This window comes from Dendrobates tinctorius, unplaced genomic scaffold (genome assembly GCF_039654945.1).
Source record: "Dendrobates tinctorius isolate UK_male_01 unplaced genomic scaffold, ASM3965494v1 ptg000036l, whole genome shotgun sequence".
Classification (NCBI taxonomy): Eukaryota; Metazoa; Chordata; class Amphibia; order Anura; family Dendrobatidae; genus Dendrobates; species Dendrobates tinctorius.
In genome coordinates, this window is record NW_027361704.1 from 36,568,049 (window position 1) to 36,589,027 (window position 20,979).

The window sequence follows — 20,979 nt, forward strand, 5'->3', positions numbered from 1 at the left end:
TTCCCCCTGCTGTTCCCATTACATTTGAGTGCTGTTTCCATCCATTTCAGGGATTTTCCTGCCTGAATTCCACTATATTCCTTACTACCCTCAAGCCTGTCTGACCGGCTTGATTCACGTACTGAGCACTCGAGCATTTTAGTGCTCGATTATCATCACTAATAAGTGATCTTATCAGGTATAGACCAGAATATAAAAGACCAGATTTTTTAACGTGTGACCTCTGCATCTAGCATTTTCTCTTTGAGCAAACATAATTTTAACAATCATTAAAATTATACTAGCATATTATATCTCAAACCTTTTATAATATAATGTCTTCATTGAAGTAATATTAAGATTGAAAAAAACTTAGATTTCAAACATTATTTTGCACCATATGGTTTCTACTCATTACAGATGCTAATTTTCCAGGTTATTATTTTTCAATCACATTCAAAATATGCCCAAGACCCATGAATTAAAGAGATCCTAAAATAGTACGCCTGGAGTTAGAAGCAGTCAACTAGCGTGACAGGTTTCTAAATTTTGCTAGATAAGAAATTAAGCATATAATCAGCAAATTATTATTTCAGTTTATTTAATATATAGTTGGCCCAATGCAGAATATTAGGGAAAAAATCATGAGTACCCATAAAAAAAATTGCACAACAGACTAAGATCTGGAGAATACATTTCATGTAAAAAGAAAGGTTTAAAGTGACCTCTAGTGGCCTCAGAAAATAAGGCTGCGCTGTAGAACAAATTGCCACATTTTGAACCCATGGCATAAATATATGTTACCCATATTTGCTAATCATGTATGCAATACACTTTCTTGATCCTGAGGGAAATTGTAGTAAACATAAATATAATAGAAATATAAATTAATATAATGTAATAGTAAATATGATTTTCGTTATGAAAGCTCAGAAAGTTTAACACCTCTAAATCAGATTTCTCTCGTAGTAGCAATGGTGTTCAAAAGGGCATAGCTTGCAGACAACCAGTTAAGCCAGTCGTCTACCTACTACTTTTAAAAAAGTCTCAATGGTCAGGGGAAGTCACTATCACTGAATTACAACCATTTGTAGATGGATATATCTTGATAATAAATCTATAATGGAAATTGAGTGCAAAGGAAAGAAAGTGGAAGATGGGGGCTGAAGTGAACCTCTGGGCTACCAGCTCTAAAAGAAACTGCAGTATTTGTCTATGTAAGTACTGTATATAGGGCCATTCTGCAGTTCTCTCCACAGCTAGGAGGCATGGACACCATTCATGTAGAAAAACCTCACAAGAGGCCATAGCTGTTGGAAAATATGAAGTCAGGAAATCTATGTTCTTCTTATAGGTTCCAGTTGTCAGACCAACATATATCAGACATTTATAGTATATCCTTAGGCTATTCCATTAAAGGCCAAAGTAAGAACAGCCATATAAGTTGGCAATCTGTTATTTAACCCCATTACCCCCGAAGGTGGTTGCACGTTAATGACTAAGCCAATTTTTACAATTCTGATCACTGTCAACTTATGTGGTTATAACTCTGGAAAGCTTCAACGGATCCTGGTCATTCTGAGAATGTTTTTTCATGACATATTGTACTTCACGACACTGGAAAAATTTCTTCGGTATGACTTGCGTTTATTTTTGCAAAAGACGGAAATTTGGTAAACATTTTGAAAATTTTGCAATTTTCCAACTTTGAATTTTTATGCCCTTGAATCACAGAGCTATGTCACACAAAATAGTAAAGAAGTAACATTTCCCACATGTCTACTTTCCATCAGCACAGTTTTAGAACCAAATTTTTGTTTTTTAGGAAGTTATAAGGGTTAAAATTGGACCAACGATTTTTCACTTTTCCAACAAAATTAACAAAACCATTTTTTTAGGGACCACATCACATTTGAAGTCAATTTGAAGGGTCTGTATGATAAAAGATACTCAAATGTGACACCATTCAAAAATCTGCACCCCTCAAAATGCTCAAAACCACCTTCAAGAAGTTTATTAACCCTTCAGGTTCTTAACAAGAATTTTTAGAATGTGGAAAAAAAATGAACATTTAACTTTTTTCACAAAAAATATACTTCAGATATAATTTTTTATTTTGACAGGGGAAACAGCATAAAATGGACCACAAAATTGGTTGTGTAATTTCTCATGAGCATGCCAATACCCCATATGAGGAAGAAAACCACTGTTTGGGCGCATGGTAGGGCTCGGAAGGGAAGGTGCGCCATTTCACTTTTTGAATGTAAAATTTCCTGTAATCAATAGAATTCATGTCCCGTTTACAGGGCCCCTGATGTGCCTAAACAGTGGAAACCCCCACAAGCGACACCATTTTGGAAACTAGACCCCTTAAAGAATTTATTTAGTTGTGTGGTGAGGACTAGTGATGAGCGAACGTGCTCGAGACTACTTGGTACTCGCCCGAGTATCACGGTACTCGGTGTACTCGACGAGCACCAAGCATTTCCGGGATTACTCGACGGGAACTCGGGTCTCCACCCAGCACTTAAGAGACCCAATCACACTGCAGGGATTGTCTGCCAGGCAATGAAGCAATGAAACGCCGCAGCCATCTTTGCTGTGGTTGTGCAGTGATTGGCTGGCTGCACAGCATCATCAAGGGTAAAGAGACAGGACGCCACCCTGCTCGGCGCATTCAGCTCCGGATTGAGAGAGTGTATGGAGAGCTACTGCTGATATATGGTCAGAATTAGGGATTTATTAGTGTGGGGTCTACCATCCTAAATACTCACATCCAGCTAAAGCAACAGTCCATCTAAGGACTAATTCCAGAGTATATAGGTTCCAGTGTTAGGTAGGCAAGGTACATCATGCTATACACATTAGTGCAAGGCTTGCAGGCACCGTATGTCTATATAAATCATTGCATATATGAAGAGGGTCCATTCCCTTCCTGTGTTCTGTTGCTGCTGCTGCTACCTGTAGGATATATTGGTCGTATATAGCTAGCCCCAGGTGTAATTAAAATACAGGCCACACATTTTTTGGTGTGGTATCTCCGTGCTAGCTTATATCTGTGTATGCTTAAAGTTTGGCCAGTTTACAGCTGTTTTCTTTTTTTGGTCTGGCTGTCACTTTTGGTTAAATACAGCAGTATTTAGCCCAAAAAAAAATTACAGGCCACACATTTATTGTAGTGGTTTCTCCGTGGTAGCTCATATCTGTGAGTGCTCAAAGTTTTGCCAGTTTATGGCGGTTTTCTTTTTTTGTCCTGGGTGAAACTGTAGTTATATACAGCACTATGTGGCATTATTTTAAAAAAACAGGCCACATTTTACAGTGGGGTCTATCTCTGGCACGCCTCATACATCTGTGTGCCAAAAATTAGTTTTTTTTAGGCCTAAATTCACTTTTTTGGGCAGTCTGTCACTCTCGTTATATCCAGCAGTCTTTTTCATCCACCAAAAAAGAAACATATTTTACAATGTGGTATATCTGTGACACGCCTCATACATCCATGTGATAAACATTTGTGGATGTTAGGCTGGTACTCCAGTGATTTCCTGTGTGGTACTCAAGTTATATACAGCACTATGTTGCATTATTTTAAAAAAACAGGCTACATTTTATAGTGGGGTCTATCTTTGACACGCCTCATACATGTGTGCCAAAAATTGAGGCATTTTAGGCCTAAATTCCCTTTTTTGGGCAGTCTGTCACTCGCGTTATATCCAGCAGTCTTTTGCATCCACCAAAAAAAACGAAACATATTTTACAGTGTGGTATAACTGTGACACGCCTCATACGTCCATGTGATAAAAATTTGTGGATTTTAGGCCGGTACTCCAGTGATTTCCTGTCTGGTACTCAAGTTATATACAGCACTATGTTGCATTATTTTAAAAAACAGGCCACATTTTACAGTGGGGTCTATCTCTGACACATGTTACGGATGGGTCACCAAGGAGGATAGCAGGCCCAGGCTAAGCCACAGAAAACCAGAGAGGTTGGTAACTAAGCTGATTGCAGACCGCTGATCCTGTCCACACAACTAGCTGTAGCCGTGGAGCATACCTATGATGATCCTAGACACCTCGGCACAGCCGGAGAGCTAACTAAGCCTAAAGCAAGAAAGGGGAAATCTAAACAGCCCCGGAGCAGACCCCAAAGGAATAGATAGCCCCCAAACATATATTGTCGGTGAGACATGATGAAAACACAAACGCAAGTAGGAAAATAGACTGAGCAAATGATGGGGCCCACACTAACTAGACAGGACAGGAAAGGAAAGACACTGTATGCAATCACGCAAAAAACCCTGCAAAAAGTCCAACACGTCTGATGCACAAAAAACACTGAAGTCGCACGACTTCACCCCCACTATATCAGCACTCTGGTATATTCTGAAGGCAAAGCAAAAAGAGACCAATATAACAGGGGACAAAACAAACTGGCACAAGCAGTAACATATGGGCTGTGATTCAGCACAGCCCCAGCCGGAGCTGGCTGACCCGCACAAAGCAGAGATAGACACAACCAGATGAAATGCAAACAGAAAAGCAAATAAACCACTTAGCTGAACCATGCAGGGACAGAGCAGGAGACATCAGACCTCTGAAGGCACAGGAAGAAAATCACCAGCAGGGATAGAGGGAGTCAGCTGTCTTAAATCCCAATCAGAAACCCCAGATCTCCAATCGTCTTCCTCATTATCAGATGGTAAGCCTCTATCAATCAGATCAGCTCCACTACCTCCAGTAACCACCAGAGGGAGCCCAGAAAGAGAACTCGCAACCCCTCTGTCAATCTCATCAGCTCCACTACCGTCAGTAATCACCATAGGAAAGCCAGAGAGAGAATTCACAACAGACATGCCTCATACATCCGTGAGCCAAAAATTGAGGCATTTTAGGCCTATATTCCCTTTTTTGGGCAGTCTGTCACTCTTGTTATATTCACGCAGTGCCTGGGCTGTCAAATATTTCCCCTTGTGGGGTACATTTTTTAAAAATATACTATGGGCATCATAGACACCCTTGGCAAAAATTGGACTGCCTGTAGCAGCACAGAACACGTTAACCCTGTTGATTTAGTGGTGGAGAATGAGGAGACATAAAGATACATCATACTGAAATCAAGCAAATAAATAAAAAATGTGAATCCACCTATGAAAGAAAATAACAAAAGGGAAAGGCAAACACAGGTTCATAGATATGAAGCCAGAATGTGTCCAACGAGATATGTTTGCCACTAGCAACAGCTCAGAGACAGGGATATAAATTAAAATATAATACAATAGTATTTCAATATTTTTCTATTGTACAGGTATACACTAGGTCCTAAGAGGATAGTCCACAGATAGTAAAACTGGAAAATATAAGAATAAATGAGAAGAATATAAGTACATTTCATTTTTATGACAGTTCCCCCCTGTGGGAGTAACATCTGTTTTGGTTTCAACTTAGTAACAGGAATCATAAAAACACCCTTGCACAAAAATTGAGTGAGTTTTGCATCACAAAATACGTTCACCCTGGTGTTCTACTGGTTGTGGATGATGAGGTTGAAGATAAGGAGGAGGATAACACCAAACACACCAAGTCAGGAAGCGGATACCCATGTGTGTTTGTGAAGAGGTGCATGAGAATACACCTCCACAAAAAAGACAATGTATTTGAGGTTATGTTTCGCTGTTTTCAATCGGTGGTGTACAGAAGTCTTGCCCAATCGAGCCCTTGTTCATTTTTATAAAAGTTAGCCTGTCAGCATTGTCAGTTGATAGGCGGATGCGCTTATCTGTTATAATTCTACCACCGGCACTAAAAACATGCTCTGACAGATCGCTAGAAGTAGGGCAGGTCAGGACCTCCAAGGCGTAGAGAGCCAGTTCATGCCACGTGTCCAGCTTGGAACGATAATTAAAAGGCGCAGAGGAATCCCGTAGGATGTTTGTACGATCTACAAGGTACTCCCTCAGCATCTTGCCAAACATTGCTCTTCTTGTGCCAGCACCCTTTGCCTCTGGGTCGGCACGATGGGAGGGTCTGAGGAAACTGTCCCAGAACTTTGCCATTTTTCCCCTGCCTGAGCTGGATTGTACTTCTGTCTCTCTTGCTTGGACTTCTTTGTTGTACAACAAACTCTGACATCTGCTGCCAGCGTCCTCACATGGGAATTTTTTCAGTAATTCTGCTACAAGGGCCCTCTGGTACAGCCCCATTTTTACACACCTCTCTGCCTCTGGAATATGAGATTCAAAGTTCTCCTTGTAGCGTTTGTCTAGAAGTGTCACCAACCAGTAATGAGTGCCACCGAAAAATTTTATAATGCGAGGGTCACGGGAAATGCAGTGCAACATAAAGTCAGCCCAATGCGTCTTAGACTGCTAACAGACAACACTTCTGTGTCATCACCAAGGGGATGACTGACCCTGCTGTCCTCCTCCTTGTCGTCAGGTCTACAACACTTACAACGAATCTCAGTAAGATCATAGTACAAACATCATTGTAAATACCTTCTTGTAAATACACCCCTGTATTTTTAAGCTCCCCCACCTCCTTTTAGATTGTAAGCTGTCACGAGTAGGGTAGTTTTATTTGGGTTTATTTATTGGATTATTGTTATCGTTGTTATTTAGGACTGTTGTGTTTGTAACTGTTAAACTGTTAATATGTTTTCGCTCTATAATAACTTTCAATATTCAAATTAGAACACAGATAAGCAGGATGGAGACGTTAATTATGGTGTCATTGACACTCACCCTCTTGGTGGATTCCTCAAAGTTTTGGAGGATGTTACACATGTTAAACATCCATGTCCACATCTCACATGTTATGTGTGAAGACAGAACTGAATACCGACAAGTTTGTTGATGCTGGTAGACTATTCACCAACTGCCCTCTTGTGCTCAGAAATCCTTTCCTACATCTGCAGTGTAGAGTTCCAAGGGCTGGGGGATCACCAGTCGGTGAGCTCGAAGCAGCAAGCGCTGCTGAATCACAGCAAGGGTGGATGAAGCTGTAGCTGACTTTCTAACATGGGTATTTAGAGCATTGTATTTTTACCAGCAGATCTGCCAGCTCTGTGTTACTTTTCAAAAAACATTGACCAATTCGGCATGAGCCAAGCATGGCACATGTGTGAGCTCGCTCGCCAAAGAGCAGCCACCAGGTTCCACCCATTGTCACACACAAACATACCTGGCTGTGGGTTCACCGGTCTCATCCACCAATATGCCTGCTGTTTCATAGCTGTCCACAACTCTTCAGCATTGCGGCATTTTCCACAGAAGCATATTAGCTTCAGCACAGCCTGTTCTCGCTTTGATTAGGCAATGCTGCAGTGCTTCCAGCTTGTGACTGATCTTCTACCTTTTTGAGCTGGAGGCTGAAGAGGAGGTGAAGGGAATCAGTGCACTATGCAACCAAAGCACCGACACTGCGGCAAAATGCAGCAGACAGGCTCTGTGACCTAGAGTCATAGGGCCAGCTTAAGATAAATCGGGCAAGACATCAAAGATTTTTGGTGTGGACAAGCAGCGCATAGGAGGCTGAGTAGCGTGCTCCGTCCTTTCAGCAGTGGCGCTGCAAAGGACAGTTCCCATTGTCTACCGCCACTAAAAGCGGTTCTTCCAATTACCAAGGTGCCGTTTGGCCAGTAACCACCAGAGAGCGAGGCGCTGTGCGCTCCTTGACCATGAGTACAGCACATGTGCGCAGTAGAGAGAGTCAGTTCATGCCACGTGTTCAGCGTGGATAACCAATAATTAGTAGGCACAGAGGAAAGACAGAGGACATTGGTACAGTCAGGAAGGTACTCCCTCAGCAATTTCAAAAACTTGCACTCCATGTGAGAGTCCCCTGCACCTCAAGGACAGAGTGATGGGAGGGTCTCAGAAAACTCTCCCCAAACTTTGCCAGTGTTCCACTGCCTTTGCTGGCTTGGAGTTGTGTCTCTCTCACCTGTACTCCTTGCTTGGCCAACAAACTTTGACCTCTGCTACCAACATTTTTAGATGTGAATTTTTTTAATAATTCAGGAAGAAGTGCCCTCTGTTTCGCCAATAGTTTAGTACACCTTTCTGCCTCTGGAATAAGAGATGTAAAGTTTTCCTGGTAGTGTGGGTCTAGAAGTGTCACCAATCAGTATTGCCCATCACTCAAAATTTTGATAACGCGAGGTTGACAGGAAAGGCAGCATAACATAAACTCAAACATGCGTGCAATACTGCTAACAGTAAATACTTCATAGTCCTCACTGAGAGGACGACTGATCATGCTTTCCTCCTTGTCCTCAGGCCTCCAACACTTAGAAGTAACCTGTTAGGAGTCAGGTTTCTGTGGCCGCTATGCAGGAATCCAGACCCTCACATTCTGCAGTCTCCTGCTGTTTATCTACTGCAGAGGAGATTGCAGAGGAGATTGCCTTGCAGCAAATCTCTCCAGAGGCTAAGTCCTTCCATCCACCTTCTGAGCATGCTCATGAGATCGGGAGTCATGTGCTCAGGTCCCGCTCCAGATCTCATTGGTCCATCTCGGAGATCTGGAAGCTTCCGGAAGATCCCGGCTATTCCGCCATGCGCTAGTATAGACTATACTACTGCTGTATGAATGATGATGAATGCATGATCCTGGTGAATGACTCATTTGAAACCCCGTCCTTTGATATTACGCTTGTGTGAGGGATTGAGTTTAGTACCAGCACCAACGCGCCTCTGCTTCATTGTCCACAGCTGCTAGCATCCGACATTGCGCTTGCGTCTAGCATTGTCGTATAGCGGCAGTGTCCTATGCCGCGCTGCAGTAGCAGTCCACTTAAGTGTTCGCGGCTGCGACGCTACACACCCGGTAGGTCTAGAAGGACTTAGTACCGCCATCTTTGGCTATTCCTGTGACCTTACACCGTGTGTGTAACTACTCTGAGTTCTTGTGACCTTAACAGGCTCAACTCTTTTGTTTATGTTCTTTGGCATCTCTGTGATTTAACAGAGATTGCTCTGTGCACTTGGGTGACAGTTAACCCTGTGCACAATAACACCATATTGCTTCTGCCAACACTTAGCAGCGGTTATTTCACCTACTGCACGGTGGACCCCGAGCGGCGAACGCACTTTATTTATATTTTTTATTTAGTGCGTTCCCCCATTCCTAACATAACCTTAGTAATATCATTGTACAAACATCACCTTCTTCTAAATACACCCCTGATTTTTTTCATCTCGCCCACCTCATTTTAGATTGTAAGCTGTCACCATCAGGGTAGTTTTGTTTTGGTTTAATTATTGGATTATTGTTATCGTTGTTACTTAGGACTGTTATATTTGAAACTGCTAAACTGTAAATATGTTTTCGCTCTATAATAACTCTCAATCTTCAAATTAGAACACAGATAAGCAGGATGAAGACGATAATTATGGTGTCATTGATGCTCACCCTCTTTCTGGATTCGTCAAAGTTTTGAAGGATGTTACATATGTCAGACATCCATGTCCACTCCTCACATGTTATTTGAGAAGACAGAACTGAATACCAACAAACTTGTTGATGATGGTAGACTATTCACCAACTGCCCTTTTCTGCTCACAATTCCTTTCCAACATCTGCAGTGTAGAGTTCCAAGGGCTGGGGGAATCACACACCAGTCATTAAGCCATAAGCTGCAAGCACTGCTGAATCACGGCAAGGGTGGATGCAGCTGTAGCTGACTTTCTAAAATGGGTATTTTGAGCTTTGCACTTCTCCAAGCAGATCTGCCAGCTCCGTGTCGCTTTTCCAAAAATGTTGACCAATTTGGTTACGCGCATGAGCCAGGCATGGCACATGTGTGAGCTCGCCTCGCCAAGGAGCAGCCACCAGGTTCCAGCCATTGTCACACACAATCATGCCTGGCTGTGGATTCAGCCGTTTTAGCCACCGATGTGCCTGCTCTTTCAGAGCTGTCCAAAACTTTTCAGCATTTTGGGGTCTGTCACAGAAGCATATTAGCTTCAGCACAGCCTGTTCCCGCTTTCATTTGGCAGTGCTGCTGTGCTTCCAGCTTGTGACTGATGTGCTACCTTTTCTAGATGGAGGCTGAAGAGGAGGCCAAGGAGGAGGAGGAGGTGCAGGAGCTGTAGACTGTGGGGGCAACCCAGATATTCCCGCATGTTCATGCCCTCAGAGTGATACTTGACTCTGCCCTCTCTTTCAAGCTACGATCCAAGCCCTTGCCTCCTCCTGCCCATTACAACTCAAAAACATTTAATGGATCCGTACATTCCAAGAAAATTAAAAAATGTTTGTGCACTCCCTCATGATCTCCCTCCTCGACTATTGCAACCTTATACTTTTTAACCTCCCTTCTAGCACTCTTTCCCCACTCTTTCTAAAAACTCTGCAGCCAGAGTAATCCAACGGACCCTTCCTTGTTCCCCAGCCTCTCCTCTCTGCCATGCCCTTCACTGCCTTCCTATTGCCCATATGCTACAGTTCAAAACCCTAAATATGACATACAAAGCCTTCCACAACCTGTCTCCTCCATACATCTGTGACATGGTCTCCCAATGTCCGACTGGCTCATGACTTCTTATACGCAAACCCAGTGTGACGTAAGCGAGATGTATTGTCCCTGCCAACAAGAACTTGTCCACGAGTCTGTGGTTAGGTGCACTTTCCCTGTACCAGCATTGTTGATGGCCCAGGTAATGTTGTGGGACACGTGCTTGCTTGTCTAATGGCGTGACGGCACACCGGGAGAAATGGTGTCGGGTGGGGACAGAGTACCTTGTTACGGTCACCGCCATCAGATTGCGGAAATCGTCTGTTTCCCACGAGCCTAAAAGGCAACATTTCGAGTGCAAGCAGATGAGAAATTTGTTAATTTAGCACTGTGGCCTGTGCGGCGTTGGCTGCGTCTTACCGCTTACGCTCCAATGACTAGGGTATGGATAACTGAAGGCTGTGCTGGTACAAGGACGTAGACATGTTTGATGATGGTGCTATTTGACTGTGGTCAACAGCAGGTGCAGGGATGGAGGCATCTTCGCATGCACTGTGGACAGGGGATTGGCTTGCATGCACAACAGCGGAAGAAACAGTGGTATCACCCGCAGACAGTGTTCATGGATCCTGGTGTTCAACCAACAAAGTCTGTTGCTTTGCTGCCATGTGCCTGATCATGCTGGTGGTGGTAATGCTGGTAGTTTTACTACCCCTGCTGATGCGGCCATGGCCAGTGGTGCAAATGTCCTTTATGGGTTTATCGGCAGAGTCTTTAAAAAACAAGAAGACTGGCAGGGGGACATTCATTGTCTCTCTCTACCACACCACCTCCTCACCTTGACACCTGTCTTTCGTTGTTCCCCAAGGCTCTGTTCTAGGACCCCTACTCTTCTCCATCTACACCTTCGGCCTGGGTCAGATGATGTAATGGCACGGTTTGCAATATCATCACTACGCCGATGACATGCACATCTACCTATCTGTACCTGACTTCACCTCCTTACTGATCAAAATCACACATCTTCCTGCTATATCATCCTTCTTTTCTGCTCGCTTTCAAAAAGTGGACATGGACAAATCAGTATACATCATCTTTCAAGCATCTCATGCTGAGTACACCTGAGAGCTGTGTATGCCTCATTCGGTACCACTTTAGTAAGAGGTAAACTTTGCCCTAGAGAAATTGATTTTCCAGACATTCACTGCCTTTTTTGAACATTTTTTGCAGCTGTGATCTTCATGTTCTTGTGGAAATTTTATAAGTCGTCATCAATACCATCATCGTCCATATGTTGCAAAGAGGAAATCAGGTTTTTCAAAGGGTCGGGGTCATGTAGGTTTTGTGGCATTCCTTTAACAATGTTGGTTACACTCAGACAATTACATTTAGACTGTGACATTTGTATATTATTGGCAATATGTATGGGTGAAGATGATGAAGCTTGTGCCACGGGTGTGTTTATAGTTACGGACGGTGCATTCCTCTTTAACCCCTTCACCCCCAAGGGTGGTTTGCACGTTCATGACCGGGCCAATTTTTACAATTCTGACCACTGTACCTTTATGAGGTCATAACTCTGGAACGCTTCAATGGATCCCGGTGATTCTGACATTGTTTTCTCGTGACATATTGTACTTCATGTTAGTGGTAAAATTTCATTCAAATAACTTGTGTTTATTTGTGAGAAAAACGGAAATTTAGCGAAAATTTTGAAAATTTTGCAATTTTCCAACTTTGAATTTTTATGCCCTTAAATCACAGAGATACGGCACACAAAAAACTTGATAACTAACATTTCCCACATGTTTACTTTACATCAGCACAATTTTAGAAGCAAAATTTTTTTTTGTTAGGAAGTTATAAGGGTTAAAAGTTGACCAGCGATTTCTCATTTTTACAACACCATTTTATTTTTAGGACCACATCACATTTGAAGCCACTTTGAGGGGTCTATATGATAGAAAATACCCAAAAGTGACACCATTCTAAAAACTGCACCCCTTAAAGTGCTCAAAACCACATTCAAGAAGTTTATTAACCCTTTAGGTGCGTCACAGGAATTTATTTGAATATTTAAAAAAAAATGAACATCTAACTTTTTTTCATAAAAAAAATACTTCAGGTTCAATTTTTTTATTTTACCAAGGGTAACAGGAGAATTTGGACTGCAAAAGTTATTGTGCAATTTGTCCTGAGTACGCAGATACCTGATATGTGGGGGGGAACCACTGTTTCGGTGCATGGCAGAGCTCAGAATGGAAGGAGCGCCGTTTGACTTTTTCAATGCAAAATTGGCTGGAATTCAGATTGGACGCCATGTCACGTTTGGAGAGTCCCTGATGTACCTAAACAGTGGAAACCCCCTACAAGTGACCCCATTTTGGAAACTAGACCCCCCAAGGAACTTATCTAGATATGTGGTGAGAACTTTGAACCCACAAGGGCTTTACAGAAGTTTATAACGTACAGCGGTACAATTAAAAAATCATATTTTTTCCACAAAAATGATCTTTTCACCCCAATTTTTATTTTCCCAAGGGTAACAGGACCCTAAAAGTTATTGTGCAATTTGTCCTGAGTACGCTGATACCCCACATGGGGGGTAAACCACTATTTGGGCGCATGGCAGAGCTCGGAAGGGAAGCAGCGCCATTTGACGTTTTTGGCTGGAATTGAGATCGGACACCATGTTGCGTTTGGAAAACCCCTGATGTACCAAAACAGTGAAAACCCCCCACAAATGACACCATTTTGGAAACTAGACCCCCTAAGGAACTTATCTAGATGTGTGGTGAGAACTTTGAACCCCCATGGGCTTCACAGAAGTTTATAACATAAAGCCATACAATTAAAAAATCAAATTTTTTCCACAAAAATGATCTTTTCACCCTCAATTCTTATTTTTCCAAGGGCAACAGGACCCTAAAAGTTATTGTGCAATTTGTCCTGAGTACACTGATACCCCACATGTGGGGGTAAACCACTATTTGGGCGCATGGCAGAGCTCGGAAGGGAAGCAGCGCCATTTGACGTTTTTGGCTGGAATTGAGATCGGACACCATGTCGCGTTTGGAAAACCCCTGATGTACCAAAACAGTGGAAACCCCCCACAAATGACACCATTTTGGAAACTAGACCCCCTAAGGAACTTATCTAGATGTGTGGTGAGAACTTTGAACCCCCATGGGCTTCACAGAAGTTTATAACATAAAGCCATACAATTAAAAAATCATATTTTTTCCACAAAAATGATCTTTTCACCCTCAATTCTTATTTTTCCAAGGGTAACAGGACCATAAAATTTATTGTGCAATATGTCCTGAGTACGCTGATACCCCACATGTGGGGGTAAACCACTATTTGGGCGCATGGCAGAGCTCGGAAGGGAAGCAGCGCCATTTGACGTTTTTGGCTGGAATTGAGATCAGACACCATGTCGCGTTTGGAAAACTCCTGATGTACGAAAACAGTGGAAACCCCCACAAATGACACCATTTTGGAAACTAGACCCCCTAAGGAACTTATCTAGATGTGTGGTGAGCACATTATTTTCTCAAGGGTACCAGGAGAAATTGGACCCCAAAAGTTGTTGTCCAATTTGTCCTGAGTATGCTGATACCCCATATGTGGGAGAAAACTACTGTATGGGCACACGTCGGGGCTCGGAAGGGAAGTAGTGACGTTTTGGAATGCAGACTTTGATGGAATGGTCTGCGGGTGTCATGTTGCCTTTGGAGAGCCCCTAATGTACCTAAACAGTGGAAACCCCCCACAAATGACCCCATTTTGAAAACTAGACCCACTAAGGAACTTATCTAGATGTGAGGTGAGCACTTTGAACCCCCAACAGCTTCACAGAAGTTTATAATGCCAGGGCATGAAAATAAAAAAATTGTATTTTTTCCAGAAACATGATCAATTAGTCCCCAATTTTTTCATTTTCCCAAGGGTAACAGGAGAAATTGGACCCCCAAAAGTTGTTGTCCAATTTGGCCTGAGTACGCTGACACCCAATATGTGGGAGAAAACTACTGTATGGACACACGTCGGGGCTCGGAAGGGAAGCAGTGACGTTTTGGAATGCAGACTTTGATGGAATGGTCTGCGGGTGTCATGTGCGTTTGGAGAGCCCCTGATGTACCTAAACTATTGAAACTCCCCACAAGTGACCCCATTTTGGACACTAGACCCCCCACGGAACTTATCTAGATGTGTGGTGAGCACTTTGAACCCCCAAGTGCTTCACAGAAGTTTATAACACTCGGACGTGAAAATAAAAAAATCATTTTTTTCCACAAAAATGATATTTTTGCCCCCAATTTTTTATTTTCCTAAGGGTAACAGGAGAAATTGGACCCCAAAAATTGTTTTGCAATTTGTCCTGAGTAGGTTGATACCCTACATGTGGGGTAAAACACTGTTTGGGCGCATGGCAGAGCTTGGAAGGGAAGGAGCAACATTTGACTTTTTCAACTCAGAATTGGCTGGAATTGAGATCAGACGCCATGTTGCATTTGGAGAGCCCCTGATGTGCCCAAACAGTGGAAACCCCCCAATTATAACTCCTACCTTAACCCCAACACACCCCTAACCCTTATCTGAGCCCTAACCCTAGCCCTAACCCTAGCCCTAACCCTAGCCCTAACCCTAGCCCTAACCCTAGCCCTAACCCTAGCCCTAACCCTAACCCTAACGGGAAAATGGAGATAAATACTTTTTTTTTAATTTTATTATTTTTCCCTAACTAAGGGGGTGATGACGGGGGGTTTGATTTACTATTTATGGCGGTTTTTATATTTGGCAGCTGTCGCACGCTAAAAGACGCTTTTTATTGTAAAAATAGTTTTTGCATCACCACATATTGAGAGCTATAATTTTTCCGTATTTTGACCCACCGAGTCATGTGAGGTCTTATTTTTTGCGGGACGAGTTGACATTTTTATCGGTACCATTTTCGGGCACGTGACATTTTTTGATCGCTTTTTATTCCTATTTTTGGGACACAGAATGAACAAAAACCAGCATTTCATGAAATTCTTTTGGGGGGTGCGTTTACACCGTTCCGCGTGCGGTAAAATTGATAAAGTGGTTTTATTCTTCGGGTCAGTACGGTTACAGCGATACCTCATTTATGTCATTTTTTTATGTTTTTGTCGGTTTTATGCAATAAAAACTATTTTATATAAAAAATAATTATTTTTGCATCGCTTTATTCTGCTAGCTATAACTTTTTTATTTTTTCGCTGATGATGCTGTGTGGTAGCTCGTTTTTTGCAGGACAAGATGACGTTTTCAGAGGTACTATGGATATTTATATGCGTCTTTTTGATCGCGCGTTATTACACTTTTTGTTTGGCGGTATGATAATAAATCATTATTTTTTGCATCGTTTTTTATTTTTATTTTTTAAGGGGTTCGCTAAAGGGGTTAACTAATGGGACAGTTTTATAGGGCGGGTCATTACGGACTTGGCGATACCTAATATGTGTACTTTTATTGTTTTTTTTTTATTATTATTTCCAAAAAATGGATTTATTGGGGGAATATTTTTTTTTTTTTTCTAATTTATTTGGCGATTTTTTTTAAATTATTTTAACACTTTTTTTTATTTTTTTTTTTACTTTATTAAATAGTCCCAGGTGGGACATCACTGTCCTGTGACAGATCGCTGATCTGTCACATCACAGATCACTGTGACAGATCAGCGATCTGACACAGGCACTGCAGAAGGCTTCCTCATGCCTGCGCTTTGCAGGCACTGAGGAAGCCAGCTTCCTCAGGCCCCCGAAGGCCCCCGTCGCCATCTTGGATTCGGGGGCCTGGAGGAAAGGAGCCCCCCGCAGCAGTGCTGCACATTGCGCTGCTGTGGGGGGCTCAGGGAAGCACGGAGGGAGCCCCCTCCCTGCCGATGCTTCCCTTTAACCCCCGGTACACTGCGATCATGTTTGATCGCGGTGTGCAAGGGGTTAACGTGTCGGGGGCGGTCCGTGACCGCCCCTGACACATTGTGCCGGGTGTCAGCTGTGATAATCAGCTGACACCCGGCCGCGATCAGCGGCGCTCACCACGTGGGCGCCGCTGATCGCGCTAGACGTACTATCCTGTCCATGGGCATAGGGGCCCGGGTCCCATGGACGGGATAGTACGTCTCATGTCAGGAAGGGGTTAAACAGTTTTTCACAATTATCCATCAGTTTGTTTGGTTTTCCACCAACACTGATCTGCTTTATATAATTCAGCATCTCACGATCATGTTGCACTGTGCGCTATATACAGACACGAACGTCTTTGGCAACATATTTGGGTCTGGCGTTTCTTAGGGCGAGTCTCACACGAGCATCTGGTACAAAGATCTTCTGACGGGCATAAAACCGATTCTGGTAATTGATGGTGGCTAGATGACAAATCATTGTTGGCTGTATCCTGGATGTCATACCTCCCATAGCCACTGCTGTTATTAATCATGTACTTTCACATTCCTGTCATCACCATGCCCCTTTTCCTGATCACTTCATCCAACGATTCGTCCACCATATTTTTACTAAAAACCAGCACCTTCCCAGCAGTAAATGTGTATGAAACCACGTTAAAGTTTTGCAAGGTATTTATGAAGCCCCCCCAAAAAAATGCCACATTATGTTGATATCTACCCCCAGGGGGAAATGTTTGCCAGCCCATACACTTAGTGTATGGGCATTACAAATCTAGGAGACCAGCTCCTTTAAATTGGGCATAGTTTAAAATCAGGCCTTCCTCCACATCTCATCATCCACCCCCACTAGATCAACAGGGTTAACATGTTCCATGCTGCTACAGTCAGTGTCGAATTCCGAACTGTTACGCCGCTCCCGCCACGTACCTCCACAGCTGGTGCACGTCGCCCAACTTCTCCACTTCCGGTCTCACATCCGGTGCTGAGGTTCTGTAGGGTGCCACGTGCTATTGACTCTGCGGCTGCGCGCCTGGTACCAGGTCCCATCGGGTGCACTTGCGCACAACTCGCAGCTCTGACTGCACCCGCACTAACTCTGACATCTCTATGGTCCTTGAGGACCTGACCCTGGAAGTCCCGGCGCACATTCCGTATATCGGGCCACCTCTTCCTCTAGGCGGCGCCTGATTATCGCTGTTGCTTCCTTGCTAGGCCTTCTTGGTGCCTGCATGATGGCTCTCTGTACTCAGGTCCACTACCTTGTACTCTGGCGAGCTTCCCAGCATGCGCTCTGGTCTGTCATGTACCTTGGCGTGCTTCCCAGTACGCGTCCTGCACCATCCTGTACCCTGCGTGCCCCCGTGTACAGGCTGTACACACTTCTGTACCCAGCGTGCCCTGAGTACATGTTTTACATATTCCTGTACCCTGCGTGCCCCCATCCTCACCATGCTAAACACAGTCTCTCATGCCTCCTTCGAGCTGGCCATCTGGTTCCAGCAGTCATGGTACTTTATTCCCCTGGGCCTTCCTCTGATGCTCCCTGTATAGGGGGTGGTCCTCACTAGGTCAGCACGGCCGGGGTGGGTTGGTATCTCGGCCCTGAGGGTCCACTCCAGGAGTCATCCCACAAACAAGGGTGGCTTTGCTGGATGTAAAATACTTGTTATGGAAAAGATTGAGGTGTATCCCACAAGGGAACATGTTTGCAAGCCAACACACTTAGTGTATGGGCATTACAAGTCTAGGAGACCCGCTCCTTTTTAATGGGACATTTTTTGTTAAGAGGCCCTCCTCCATGTTTCTTCCAAGGGGGATTGGGGTTATTGGGGTGCATATGACTTGGTAGCAGAGCAGGCCTTGCTGTCAATGCATAATAAAACAGAATGGGAGTACAAAATGAATAATGTGAAGTGGATTTTCCTGTGCCCATCCAGTATGTGGGTTCAAAGGCTCATTGGGGTGCATATGACTTGGTAGCAGGGCAGGCCTTGCAGTCAATGCATAAGAAAACAGAATGGGAGTACAAAATGAATAATGTGAAGTGGATTTTCCTGTGCCCATTCAGTATGTGGGTTCAAATGCTTATTAGGGTGCATATGACTTGGTAGCAGGGCAGGCCTTGCATTCAATGCAACATTTTTTATTGAAGCCCTCCTTGACATCTCGTGAAATGGGTATTGGGGTGCGTAGTAATTCTTTGCAGCCCATACACTCACTGCATAGGCTATAACAGTTTAGGAGACCCACTGTTTAATAATGGCCCTTTAAGCAGATTGATGCTGCCTGCTGCCCCTGTAAAAATAGGCTCTCTGACTTTAAGAGTCCCTCCTTCATAAATGAAGCAAGATATGTCTGGCCAGCTAGGGTTGGTAAATGTTACAATGACATGTCACAGTGAATGCATTTGTTTTGGTTGAAAGCAATGTTAAAGTTGAAAAACGCTTCAAAAACGCTGAACATAGCCCAAGTGGTGGAGGAACATTTTGGTCTGAGGTTAATTATTTTGCCTTATATACAAGTTATTAACCTGGAAAGGATGTACCTTAACATATTTGCCAACAAAATCCATTTTGGTTTCATTTTGGTATGTTTTTTGGTGCACCGATAAAAATGGCATGAAACTCTGACAACATTGTTTAAAGCTGTGAACTAGGAGTCAGGAATGCTCCCGGGGCCATCCCCATAATGTCCCCGTGTCGTTTGAGCAGTGTTTCAATCATTTTCAGATGTTTTTAGCCCTTAAAAGGATCCCCGGGGGGATCGCGGTAAAAATGCTCGGGTCTCCCATAGACTTACATTGGGCTCGTTGGTCTGTTTGAGTACCCGAGTATTCCAATTTGCTCGACCCGAACAACGAGCACCCAAGCATTTTAGTCCTCGCCCAGCACTAATGATCACAGCTTCAAGTCCACTAGGGAGACTAACAAATAAAGTAAAAAATAAACATATGAAAAAATAAAAGAATTTAAAAAATATAAAAAATACACAGAAACAAAAACGTCAGCTTAGGGTGCAAAAAGTAAGCCATCACACAGTCCCATATCCTGAAAAATGCAAACAATATAGGTCTTGAAAATTGGCAACAAAATCAATTTTTTTTTGTTTCAACAATTTTTTTCACCACTTAAAAAAACTATACATGTTTGGTTTCAGGAATACTCGTACTGACCTTGGGAATCGTATTGCCTGGTGAGTTTTACCATATGGTGAACATGGTAAATAAAAAAACTCAAAAAACTATTGTGAAATTGTACTTTTTTCCCGTTTTTAAGTACGCTTTATGGTAGAATAAATGGATTAATTCAAAAGTACAACTTGTTGAGAAAAAAACAAACCCTCATACGGCTATACTGATGGAAGCAATAAAAAAGTTATGGCTCTTGAAAGAAGGGGAGGAAAAAACAAACTAAAAAAAAAACTGAAAATCACCATGTCATCAACCTGCTTTCATTCCCTTCATGGAGTTTTCCTAATGTACTCAGTGTACAGAACCAGAACATCACAGCACCATGTATTTTGTAGCGACCACTAGAGTTGAGCGACTTTGGTCGGATCAGGTTTCATGAAACAAAATTTGTTTCAGATGAAACTGGTCTGACTAGGGCAAAAAAAGTCGAAGTTTCGTCCGAAACCCGTCCGCAATGCAAGTCAATGGGGATTAAAAGTTGGCATTGAGTGGATGAATGTCATCCGCTCAATGCCGACTTTTAATCCCCATTGACTTGCATTGGGGTCGGGTTTTGGATGAAACTCCGACTTTTTTTTGCCCTAGTCGGACCAGTTTCATCCGACTCAAATTTTCTTTCAATCGGGCTTCACGAAACCCGATCCGACCAAAGTCGCTCAACTCTACTAATGACCACTCTTAGCTCCCTTTGAAGTGAATGGAGAGCAGGACAACAGGGAAAAAAAATCGCAAAATCCTAGCTCCCTCTTACTGCACTCCCGAGCTGTTGAACCGGATATGATACAAGCAGGGAAACTTCTGTCTTCTGCAACATTCAGGAGTTGTCCTGTCCATCACTAATGCCCCCAAATAACCTTCTCTCATCTGGAGATGCTTTCTGAGTTTACCAGGAACCAAGTGATAGTATACATTTTGTAGCACCATCAGGTATTTACCAGGAGTGTTCCTGAAAACTAGACCATCCGGTATGTCGTACCACTCAGTGTTTATTGGCAATGCCATTACTGCAAGCCTAATTAATTGCAGAATCACTTCAGAAAATAAACTGTAGACAAGATAAATGGGAAATAAACCTCTCTTGTGATAAAAGCAATTTGGCCAATGTAAATAAATCAATTTCCTCTTTGTAGATTGTGGTATTCTAAAGAAATGCAATTTCTTGCCAATTTGTACTCACACTGTGTCCTTAGACTGTGTTTTGTGGTGTTGCTAGGTTCTAAATTGCTTAAATCTAAGCATGTAACATTCGAAGAATACAAGTTGTTTGTGAGCAGAGAACAGACATTCTTTTCAGGTAGTTGGCAATATTGGGGTTTTCATCTGAGAATAAAGTACCTATTTTATGCATTTTCACACACAGATCTCAGTTCAAATTTAGGGCCCATTAACATGTATCAATGCATCCAAAGCATATACA